Below are 12158 nucleotides of genomic sequence, written 5' to 3' on the forward strand. Positions count from 1 at the left end.
CCCGCAGTCCCATCGTCTCTTTTACAGGCAGCATCATCAGGATCCACCATGCCAGAAGTACTAGGGGCATGTTCTGCTCAACGGCTCTGTGTGCAGCTCTGGGTGATGCGTGGGACTATTTTGCCCAAGAGACACACACAGCCTTGCTATGTTCCTGTGCAAAAGGCTTCCCGAGCAGTAAGTGGGGAAGGAAAACCAACCCAAATGGAGAAGACAGACCTGTTTTGTTTTTTTCCATGTAAGCTAGCATACAGGGACCCTTACACCTGAGATGCATTTAATGTCTGGATCACTGGCAACAGATAATTAGTTCTTTGCCATCAGCTATCCAATAGCAAAATTAAATGGGTTTTGCTGGGTTTTCAAGCTCTTGCTGCAAAAACCTCTCTTATAGTTGACTCAAAATGTATGATGCCTAAAGGGTAGCAGAAAACTCAATGAGTACTCTCCCGTGTCTCTACTTAGACCATCCAGAGGCAGCCCAGTGATGGTACACACCATCTACCCACACTTCTCGGATGATTCCACGCAAAGGTATAATGGGCTACAGCAAGTTGCCATTTGAGGAGGTAATTGTGTACCAGTCCTACGTGCAAGGACTTTGCATTATAAAATTCATGTACTTTGAGACAAAAATATGCAAATCCAAAGCACCCTCAACAAGTTGCTCCAGTCATTCCACGTTCACCTACACCAGAAAGCAGGTGAAAACCTGGAGAAATGATGCCATCCTCTGTGGCAAAACAGACCAGGTGTGCAGGCAGAGCCAGTTGCTTCCTACAGCAATTGCTGTCAATGTAAAAACCACGGCACATCTACGGTTCTTGAGTTCTATGGCAGCTTTTACGGAACATGCATAATATTAAGACGTATCAACTTGGCAAGTGAAAGATTCATTTCAAACTAGGCTTTGTATTTTTTTGTCTTTTGATATTTACATAAATTTCTGTTCTGCTTCATGCCATGACTGTCTCCCAAGACTCTTCTGCTTTACATAGCACTACAGTTAGAGCATGCAGTGCTCTCCAGCACCATGCATAAATCCATTCTATTAGACAGTTCTGTATGTAGACAAATATGATTACTACATTGAGCAGTTTACTCATCATATTTATCAAAATTAATCCACATTAAATTATCTCAAATAACTTTTTAGTTCCACATTATTTCAGTCTACTGTCAAATATTTAATTTCAGAGCATGGAATGAAATTTTTTTCAACATAACCACAACGTATGTGCCGAGTTAATTGAATCAGCATCTTCTATGTTAAAATTCTACGCCTGGTATCTTTTACATTCCTTATTCTTGTCCCTTTTTAGATTTATATTGCTATCCTGAATTGCTCACAGTTCCGTTGTAAACTAAAAGCTGACTCCAAAAAAACAGCTGGTATTTTGGAAGCCATATTGTCTCATCTCAGTAAACTTCCACAACTACATTTGCTTCATTTGTAAGCTATTATTTCCTAACTGTACAACAGCCTGAAATGCAACAACTGTTGGGGTTTGGGGTTGTTTTTTGTTTTGTTTTGTTTTTCTCCTTGGCTTTAACAGTACCAATATCAAAGCATTATGGCTTTGGAACACAGTTACCAATTCTTCTGCTAATGCACTAGCTAGCATGCAAGCTATATTGTGCCAATGCTGTACATATTGAATGTAGAGCAGCAAATGCAATAAAGCAAGAACGAAAGTAATAAAGAGCCTTATTTGCTAGTAAAATAATTTACTGATAACATAATGCACTGAATACATTATAGATTTCTCTCTCACTTAAGAGGATGCATTTCTGTGCATTCGGCTGCAACTGGACAGGATCTTTGAACGTGAACTGGCAAAGCCACCTGCCCGGATTTATCCAAATCAGATTTGTTTCAGTTTTGGATGGAACCATCACTCGCATGGATATCCTCTGCTTTCAAAACAGCTTAACATGACTTTCAAATCCACAGAGGCACCCTCACCGCTTAGTGTTTCAGCATCACCTTGGGACTGAGCTTTGTTTAATTAACTGTTTCTTTAGTGTCACCACAACAACAAGCTTCAAGCCACAAGCCACCACTTACCACAACTGAAATCTTTACAAAGCATGAAGTTACTCCGTAACTGGGCAGTTTGTTTTTCCAGACTAGCCAGGAGTGATTTGCCAGAAAGGAAGATCCCATTGACTGAATTCAGACGTGACAATTTTACACTTTAAAGCATATTTTTTCTTTGTGAATGAATTCAATTTGGGGGATGGTGGAGGATGATGAAATGACCCTTATGATAAAGTTAAGAGTTGTTTCAAACACTCTGAAGGTATAACCACGACACAGAGGCTGGACACAGGTGCTTTAAAAGATTTTTTTCTGCTAAACATGCATGTTGGATTGAATTTTAATAGTAAATCATCAGAATATTTCCTGTTCCTCTCAAAAACAACAACAAAAAAAGATAAAAAACACACTAACTATGTGGAACTAAATAAAAGAATGGCAGAACATCTAGTTCAAGGCAAGCATCACTTTCATTTTACCAGCATCAAGCAAGATGCTAATTTTCCTGTAGTCTTTCATGATTGCTGGGGAACTTTCCTACCCCATGTGGAAACCAAAGCACTTCTACAAAATGGGTCCCAGAATAAAGAACTGTCCTCTGGCAGCTCCCTGGATTAACGGTGGTCAAAGGCGCAAGGAAGGAATGGCGATGGCCAGGAGCTGACCCCTGTGGAGAACATGCTGCCAACATGCCCCACATCTCAGACCAGGCAAAACTTCATCGTAAGCTATCCCTGAAACCTGAAAGACAGGGTTTGAGGGCTGAAGTGTATCAGCTAGCCCCAATCGCTTATTACTGCCCTTTGTGTTTTCCTAGGATGAAAACACAGGGGAGTTGTGGTAACAACACCAGGAGCTGAAAACACTTTTTGAAATCTGAACCTGGACCTTCTAGCTTAGCAAGAGCACTCAGAAATAAGTTATAAAAATAGAAGCATCTTAGGAGGGCTAATTAAATAATCTGACTTGTTGAAGCGGGATGATAGCACTCATATGGGCTGATGCCCTGTCCTGAACAGCCCTCTTAAGTAACCAAACCAAGGGAGCAGGTCATAGCCGAGCGCCAGCCCCTGCTCCTGCTCCTGTGTGGAGCTTAATCACTGCCTATCTATAGATGCAGTCACGGAAGGTCTCACTGTTCAAAGCCAGGGGCTGCTCGATGGTCTTCCATCATCAAATACAGGAACATCATTTACAGAAGGCCTAAATTATGCACACATTAACTTGAGTAATAATTGAACTTTTTAATTTAAGCAAAATATTTTAAAAGATCTGTAAGATCAGAAATGCACATCCTGTTCATGTACTACTCATTTCCTCCTCTAGTCTTTGTCCCTGATAAATGCCTACCTGGCAACTGGATTTCCACATGAAAGCAGGTGTTTTCTGCGGGTACTGGTACTGGTTTTGTTTAATTCTTTTCTGGTTTTTGTTGTCGAGTTGATTTTTTTTAATAGGTATAAATAATTTCACTCTAAATCTTTCAGTTTAAATTGGATATAAAAGTGAATTGGTTGACAATTTTAACACCTATCCCACATCAATACATGTTTAAGGCAAGCGTGGGGGGGGTTAAAATAGCACCCACAAACTTCCCTTTCTCATCTCTTCTCACATTAATGCTTTTCAGGATTTTAACTGAAAAGCATTGCCTTTTTTACAAGAATTGCGCTAGGGTAATTACGTTAGTTCGCAGCACTGTAAGTTCCTATGTAAATACGGGAGTTTTTATTCTGAGATGCATGCAAGCAACTGCATTTATGTAGGCAGTTGTGCATCAGAAACAACAACAAATCAGACACAGCAGCCATGTCGAATCTAAGCCTTTGACCAACGCTGAACCTGCTACATTAGCATCGTTTTCTGAATTACCAGAACAGGCATTAGCAGCTCAAATGAGGAGTATACGAAAGTACGCTTACCTCGCACATCATATCAGGCTACAGCTCTCTACGTGTAAAGTGGAATTAGTTTGGCTTCCTTAAACTTAAGTGTTGTTTTTCCACGGCTTCAATGGGAAAACAATTAAATGAATGCTCAAAAAGATGAAACCACCTACCCGGGAACACTGCTGTTCTGACAAGGAAGAGGATATAGGAAGCCACTCTGTAACTCTTACTTCAGGAGCACAGACAAAACCCAAGCCTGCATAGACCCTTCATCCCTTTTAGCCTGCATGTAGTACATGCTCACCCCCCATGTAATTAACAACATTAGTCAGAAACAAGTGTGATTTGCATTGCACTCCTCTAAGAAGAAACAAACCCCAAACACTGCTTTTGTTTCCTGCAGCTGGAACAAGACGCAGGATCGTGGTAACTGCAGCATCTCCATTTCGTGGCCAGTTGTTTACCTGGTTTCAGTGATCTGCACGAGAAGCGGCGAAGGCGCTTATTTTGAAGCCTGACAGAATACTTGACTGCCTGTAGGGAACACAAGCTCATTAACAGAGAGAAAGCCGAATACTGGGGAAGTGCTAACCCAGCGAGTAAACATAATTTTAGGACATTAGCTGATAATGCCGAGCCTCTGTGCCTAATGTCTGCAAAGCAATTATTTTACTGTGACAGCACCTTAATGGCATGTTACCTGTTTCATCCATTAATAACCTTTTCTTTTCTCCCCAATACGGTAATGACATGCGGTGTACGACCACGAGAATCGGTATTCCCCGATCTTGGAAGCTGCTTTGGGATCTGGAACTCGGCACTTTGTGGCCAAGTGAGGTGAAAACCCAGATACAGGTGAATCCTGCCAGGGGGCTGAGCTGCCAGCCCCACACCATCTCTGTGCCCAAGGGAGAAATGGCAGGATTCAGCCCTGCAGTGGCAGGGAGGGAGGACATGAGCAGCTCCAACAGGGTCTGCTCAGGCTCCTGGAGCTGGGTTTGGATGCAGGGGAGTTTTTGCTGCTACTCTGAAGGCTCAAGAAGGTTGAGCACTAACAGGGAAGTAACTACCTTTAAGGTCTTCTTCCTTTATTTTTTTCCCATTCTTTTTAAATTAAGCTGATAGAGTTTGTTCAGTAAACATGACCAATTTGCCTATAAGAAGCTCTTCACTGCTAGATGCATTTGTCTACATATAGTGGAAAGGTGCTAAACTCTCCTCAAAGAGTTTGCTGTTAAATCCATGGTAGGCACATCGCAAAACATTTACCCTCGAAATCTCCAACTATTACCCGAGCTTACAAATACATGATGCTAAGGGGAAAAATAAATAAATCAGATATTCCTAAGAAGCCGCTCTCAACACTACTACTTGCCTCCGGCCCATATTTATACTGAGAAAATCCAAATAAACAAGGTCAGTTAAGGAGAGTTCTTGGGGAGAGATTTAACACCACAAAGTAGTATTTCTGCTACTCAAAACTGAACTTAACTGAACATAAGAACAACAGCTTGGTTTCTGAAGGCTTATCCATGCCAGTAAGTGCTCAGGTCTTTAACTACCTACGAGCCTGGGGACCCCACCAACGCTGGGGCTGCCCTGACCACTGCAGAAAGAGGCACTAAGAGGAGCCCAGTGCAACTGAGCCTACAGCAAACAGTGACAGGGACACCCCAAATTATGAGACGTACTACTATCCTAGGCTTTAAAAAAATACCACTCCCCCCCCCCCAAAAAAAAAAAAAAAAAAAAAAAAAACAAATAAAAACAACACAGTTTTCACGCATGGATGTTTTGATGCAATGCTCAGTTTCCCCTGCAAAATACCTTTTAAGGTCTATTTGAATTCACAAACAATTCTAGCTACCACAAGCACGTTTTCATTAAGGACTTTTTCCCCCAGACCTCCTGACATATTCCAATGCACATTCTACACAGAAGGAAATGAATGTTCGTGCAGCAGGGTTCATCGACATCTTCCTATTTTCCCTACGTTATCAACTGACTGACTCTTTCTAAAAGCGTTTTTATCTTTTTCAGTCATTAAATATTAAAACAAAAAAAAATGTTTGCCAATTTAGCTTTTAGGATACTACTGATAGGAGGAAAGGGAAAGGAAGAAGATCCATTAAACTAAGATGCTAATTAGAGGAAAAAGCATGCTACAATATGTTGCAGGTAGATATCCTGTTTTACTGACAGGGGGAAATAAACCTTCACAAATCCTGTTGCATTGACCAAAGGCCCTATGGAGGTGCTCATGTAAGAGCGTGACCTAATCGAAGGCTTCCCTCCTCGAAGGATGGGAGCTGTGTTACTGTTCACTATTTGTTTTATTATTATATGGGTTTTTTTACACCTCCAATTACCGAAAATACTCCCTGCCACATTAAATACTGATGGGTTTAAAATAAAAACATCTTTACCCATTGCTGCTTCTCATGCTAATGAAGACTAACTTCATCCTTTAATAAAATCCCCCCAAACCAGTCTAAATGCATTCAGCAGGTTGAAATGCTACCAGTGAAGCATGCATCGACAAAAGCCAGGTCTGGATTATGCAAAGCTTCTGCTGCGAAGGGGTGACCAACGATTTCAGTGGGAAAACAAGAGGAGACGGCGAACAAAAACGTTCGCCACCAACACAGAAATGCCTTAACGCAGAAGCAGCTGGAGCCTGGGAATGCTTGGGCCCGATGGGATGGCACAGCGGGGACACATCAGCGGGGTGTGCTCAAGTCCTCCTGCCCTGCCACGGCTTCCCTGAGCGAGGAGGATGCTCCTGTCCCCTCCCAGCAGCAGCCAAACAGCCAGCCTCCTCCACTCAAGCTGCATTCCTGCAGAAAGGCAAGCGGCCGTGACAGGCGCTGATGGGTGTTGGAGGCCTGCCAAAGCCTCGGCCTGCGTGCCTCGCAGCCCACCGAAACGCCTGCACAGACGTGGAAACATTCCCCATGCACACCAGGGGAGCTCCCGCAGGTGCTGCCATCTCTGCTGGGTCAGGGCAATGGACAGCCGCACGTACTGTTTAATTTGGGGTAAAAAAAATATGTATCAAGATGATGTATTTTCATATGATAAAGCCAGGCGTCATGTTTTCTACTGTTCTGCACAATAATACTGGTGTCTCACCTAGTGGCTCGATGGGATGGACATAAATTAAGGAATTTTAAAGACACTGGCAAGTGTCTGGTCTTACAAAATGTCATCGCTGATCCTTGCATCGCACAGCCTCCTCAGTAATCGTGACACAAGAACTGTGTGAGTGCAAATCAGTGTTCCTCACGTCCTGAAAACAAGCAGGAGGAGTAAGAGTATACAGAGTAGGTGTGCCCAAGAGCAACATGACATTTGTCACGTCACATCATCAGCTGAGGGATTACTGAAGTTCACTTCATCTCCCCCCCAAAAAACAGGTGTCATTCCCCACACCACGTTGCTGAGCCGAGACCTTTAACCCTTCTTCTCTCCCATGGGCTGGGAGAAATTAGGCTATATCTCTAATGGCAGCTCACTCACCACTTAATGCCTGGGATATGTTGTTATATGCTGAGCGTGCAGGTTGCCTGAAAACTGCAGAGTGCCGGGGGTTTTGCTGTTGGACTGACAGTTTTGCAGGTGTAATCACTGTACCTGCCTAGAAAAAAACGTTCTGCGTATGGTGAAAGGCAATGATGGTAATTGCAGGTATGTCTCATTAGAATAAACATAGCAAGAAATAAAGGGAAAGGGGAAAAAACCTTCCTGCTCACTGTGGTGCAACTTCCATACTCCACCTTGATTGAGAAGCCCTGCAAGTATTTAAAGATTGTTCCAGGCAAAATAAAAAAAGAAGTTGAGGCCTTTTCATAATATTGTTCCTTCACTAACGATTTTAAAAAGTACTTGTAATCCTACAGTTTTGTAATCTTGTAACCTTATGGCTTGACAGTAATTCTCAGCTGAACTACAGCAGCAGTAGAAGGAATCATCACACTATTCTACAGGAACGTAACATGTACTAAAGATAGGGAAGCACCTATAAAATACCAAAATGCAAGCAAGTACAGACCAGCTGGCTGTTCAGCACTGCAAAGCCTGCGATGCTTTTCCATTTAACAATGCTTTCTCCAGGTGTTGCGTACTCTGAACCAGAAACAAATATTAGGCACAGCCATACTGCAAATGGGAAAAATTATTAGGGCTCAGTCTGTTTATTTCTCCATTTCTTCGAAAGAGAAATGTCTAACAATGGTTTATACTTTCTCTTTAAAATTACTATCATCATTCTCCTTTAAAATAAGATACAAACATATGGTCAGAATGTTTTTCTATATACAGCATCATCACTCTTATGCTAAAATTAATAGCTCTTCCAAGTAATTTTTGCTAAACAGCTGAAATCCAAAAGTAAAGACGGTGCAAATTACAACACTAATTTATTAAGCTACTTTCAAATGTGTTCAGCTTCCCCATATTCTTTGCTCGCAGCATTATGGGGCCGTTTGATAAAGCAAAACTGCAGATGTTCAACCCTTTGTTTGCCAAGATACCTGGGGCTGAAAAAAGAAAAGAGAGGCAACAGCACTGGGGCTGCCTCGTCTTAGCAGGAGCAAGGCTGTGCTGGAATGGCTGCTGCTGGAGGAAATACAACAGCAGAAACTCCTGGGGACGGCATTACCGTGATGCTCTGCAATCCAGGCACATGACAAGCAAGAGCGAGAGCCTTGGAGAGCCACGCTCACCTCCCCTCCTTGAAATACTCGGGTACCTTTCCCACCGGAGCAGGTGATATATCTTACAGCTGTCATCAACAGAGACTTTGAGATGGTACACTGGGTCAAGCACACTGGTCACTCCTGGCGCCAGCTCAGCCTGCTCGCTGACATGCCTGCCAGCACTCGTCCTGCTGCCTTTCGAGTTGGGGACAGCGCTCACGTTGCACCGCCGCAAGCTGTAACCCATCCAAGCTGAGCCCTCCTGAGCACACCGTGGGTTATTCAAAGATAAAAGCTCTCGGCTTCTACTTGCAGCTGTCCTGCGAAATTCTCTCGTTACAGGCACACCTTTCTCATAGCAACTTTGTTTTTTAGGTTTTTCCTGAAGCAGGTGCTTTTGAAGACAAGGGCCGCACCGCTTGGTCACTGGGATTGTATTTTAAATGACAAAGCTAAAAGGCTCTGATTAATCAAAGTGTTTTTTTTTTCCCCCTATCAGAAGGTCAACTGCTTCGCACATCCACTGTTAGAAAGAGAAGAACAAATCCAGGCAATATTTTCTATTTCCCACTTCTACTCCAAGAAACGTGGGTGACATTTATAACCTGGGTATAAAAGCTCATTAATACCATCGCTGACCTATATAAAAAGGGTTATTGGCTTAACACAATAGGAGACTCTCTCCCGGAAAACGGGCAAGAAAAGGAAAGAACGGCTCAAGATAAGCCATCTCTCCACAAACACCAGCTCAAAAAGCTGAGATCATTAAGCGACAGTATTAACAGGGTTGACGTTTTTCACCTCCTCTCTGCTCATTTAAAAACTCGTTTAAAACCGCAGAATAAAAGCCCAGCCAACACCCCGGTACGCTTTAAAGGTAATTCTCTCTCAAAGGGCTGATAGCAGGCGGGGAGTGGGAGAAAGGTTTATTTCAGCTGAGCTCATCTGACAGACTGGCACCTACTTGGAGGTGTCTGAAGAAGCCTGGCGTGTTCACGCAGCCACTGAGAGGAACAGTAAATCTTCGGGGAAGACACGTCTGCCTGTGCGTTATGTTCACTTTTAACATACTTCCCCCTCTGGAAGCTTTGTTCTTTCTTTTAAATTCAATTGTTTAAGAGAAGCTCCCCCATTGTCGTGCTCTGCTGGACCCAGGTGTCTGAAGAGAACTGATTCCAACACTTGATCTTTGGGTATTTTTATTTTTTTTTGTCCTTTCCTATCCATGTGGAGAACAATCCTACCTCCTCCCAGGTTCCATTTTGCTGGGCTGAAGACAAGCTAGTCCCCAGCCGGCTTGCCAACCCTTCTTCCCCCAGCCAAATTGCCCTTCTGTGTGACCTGCAGCACTTTAAATCACCTCCCTAAATACAGGCAGGCCACCTTCTTTCTTTGCTGCTCCCAAGCGATGAGGCTGAGCGTACAGAAGAAATTAATATCATCCATCCGTAAGCACACGACATTCTCCTGAAGCCAATTAATGGCGGAGGAAGGCAGTTCTTCGCACATCATCATCCCGTCCTCCGCCACCTCACCAAGGCCTCTCAGCTTCGGAATCGGCAAATTTATTTAGCATGCTTCTAATTCTTCTGCAAAGGCTGCTAATGAAAAATTAAATAAGGCATGATTTGATCCTTGAGGAACTCCAGCAGTAACTTCATATGTTCAGCAGAATGAAACAAATAAGCTCACAGCGATGCAAGGTTACTGAGAGCAGTACGAGTTACAAGGTTACCAGAGACTTCAGCATTTGAGATATTTCAACCACTTTAAAAATCTTTCTTGTGATATATGGATTACGGTGATGCAATCGAATTATACCCAATTATCTCAAGCATTTCGAGCACTTGTGCCAGCCACCCACCCTGAAGAAAACCAGGAACAGCCAGTTTGACACACGGAGACACAGGAAGACCGGCGATTACTTTTGTTCATACTAATAAGAAAAGAAGGCCTTCATCATCTTCTGGTTTTCCCAAGAGGTCCTATCAACCACATGAAGATGCTTTTTTGGCATCACAAAACAGCTTGCGAAGCACAGATCCCCTATGATACTGCAATTAACTCATTTCCTATACTCAAATCTCTTATACAGCAAATATTTTAATTAATTCTTTAAATATATATTCCTCCAATAGTTTAAAACTTAATTAAAATTAAAAGTGTCTGATAGCATCTCCTTATCTGGTTACAGATGCTTTTTTTTTTTTTTTAATTTGCGGTGATGGTACAGCAACCACATTAAAAGGGATACATATTTGACTCTACATTCTTCCAGTTCATTGTAACACTAAGAAAATTAATTCAATCTCCATTTACACTCACAGAATCTGTCTCCTGTTCCTATAACAACTATTTTTTTTCTTTGTTTCACCCTCTAATTTTACGGAAGCATTTTGGACTTTGCCCTGGGCATGTCTCTGAGAGCTGCCGACATTTGCTGATGCTTAATCTCCTATTGCATAAGTTATTGCTTAATTATAACCCTATTTGAAAGAAGTTAAATAAAAACGGACCGCTTAATTATCGTGAGACACCAAAGAGGCCCTAAGTTCTCTGCAACCCAAGCTGCTCCTCAGCAAGTTTTTATCACGCAGGCGTCATGCAAGACTCGACCTTCTTCCACTTGCCCCAGCAGTGTTTAGGGACGCTGAGTATGCACAGCAGTCTTTTGGAAACCTAGCAGAGCTTCTGGTGGCTGTAGAGCAAGCGGGACCTCTCCGCTGTGCTCAAGTATTCACACACACACAAAAAAAAAGGCTTATCTTGATGCACTTATTAACTGCAGCCTTTTTGTCTTTATAGCCACCTAATTAACCAAACTGATGCATTTACAATGCAAGCGCTGAATAACCAAGTTTACCTATTACATGCACAACTAAATACAGCATCATTTCGGTGCTTCCCCCCACCCTCGTTCAGAAACTATTTATGCATAAACGCCAAATTACGCCCTGGTTTTGCGCTTGGGTATCTGAGCATAATTTTGGCTTCCCGATACATAACGAAATGCACTCAAACCCAGCAATTTACTTGAGAAGCAGTCACAAATTTCATTTGTGTCTGAAGCTACTGTCTGAAAGGCTTGTTCATGAATTGTAAAATAAGTTCCTGCTCCATATTATGCAAATAGCCAAATTCTAGCATTGTAGCAGAAGCAATGAGCTTGTTATCCTGTCAGTCCTGCAAACAGACAGACACCTTCTTAGAGCATGGCTTTGAAAAGCGCTCGTGTGTTGCCTTAACTGTGCTACTTCTGATACTAATGAAGGATTTACCACTGACGTAAATGAGACGGGATTCATCCAACAATGAGCAATTCTGAAAAGCCAGCCATTTATCTAATAAAATAGCTTGCTTTGCAAACAGTATTGTCACGCTTAGTAAAAATTCCCGTAAGAGCATTTTTATCAACAGAAACGCAAGATATCCAATGAAATCAAGCAAGCACCAGAGAAGTAAGATAGCAGATATCAGGATCTTCATTAAGGAAAGGAAACATCACATGATGCGTTCTCAAAATGCAACAAA

At 42.4% G+C, this 12158-nt stretch overlaps 1 protein-coding gene across 3 annotated transcripts in view; it reads right to left on the reverse strand.

The window, feature by feature from the left end:
* MACROD2 (mono-ADP ribosylhydrolase 2) overlaps positions 1-12158 on the reverse strand; it is an 861378-nt gene that overhangs the window by 765577 nt on the left and 83643 nt on the right. The window lies entirely within an intron of this gene.

This window comes from Cygnus olor, chromosome 3, assembly GCF_009769625.2.
Source record: "Cygnus olor isolate bCygOlo1 chromosome 3, bCygOlo1.pri.v2, whole genome shotgun sequence".
NCBI classification, from domain to species: Eukaryota; Metazoa; Chordata; class Aves; order Anseriformes; family Anatidae; genus Cygnus; species Cygnus olor.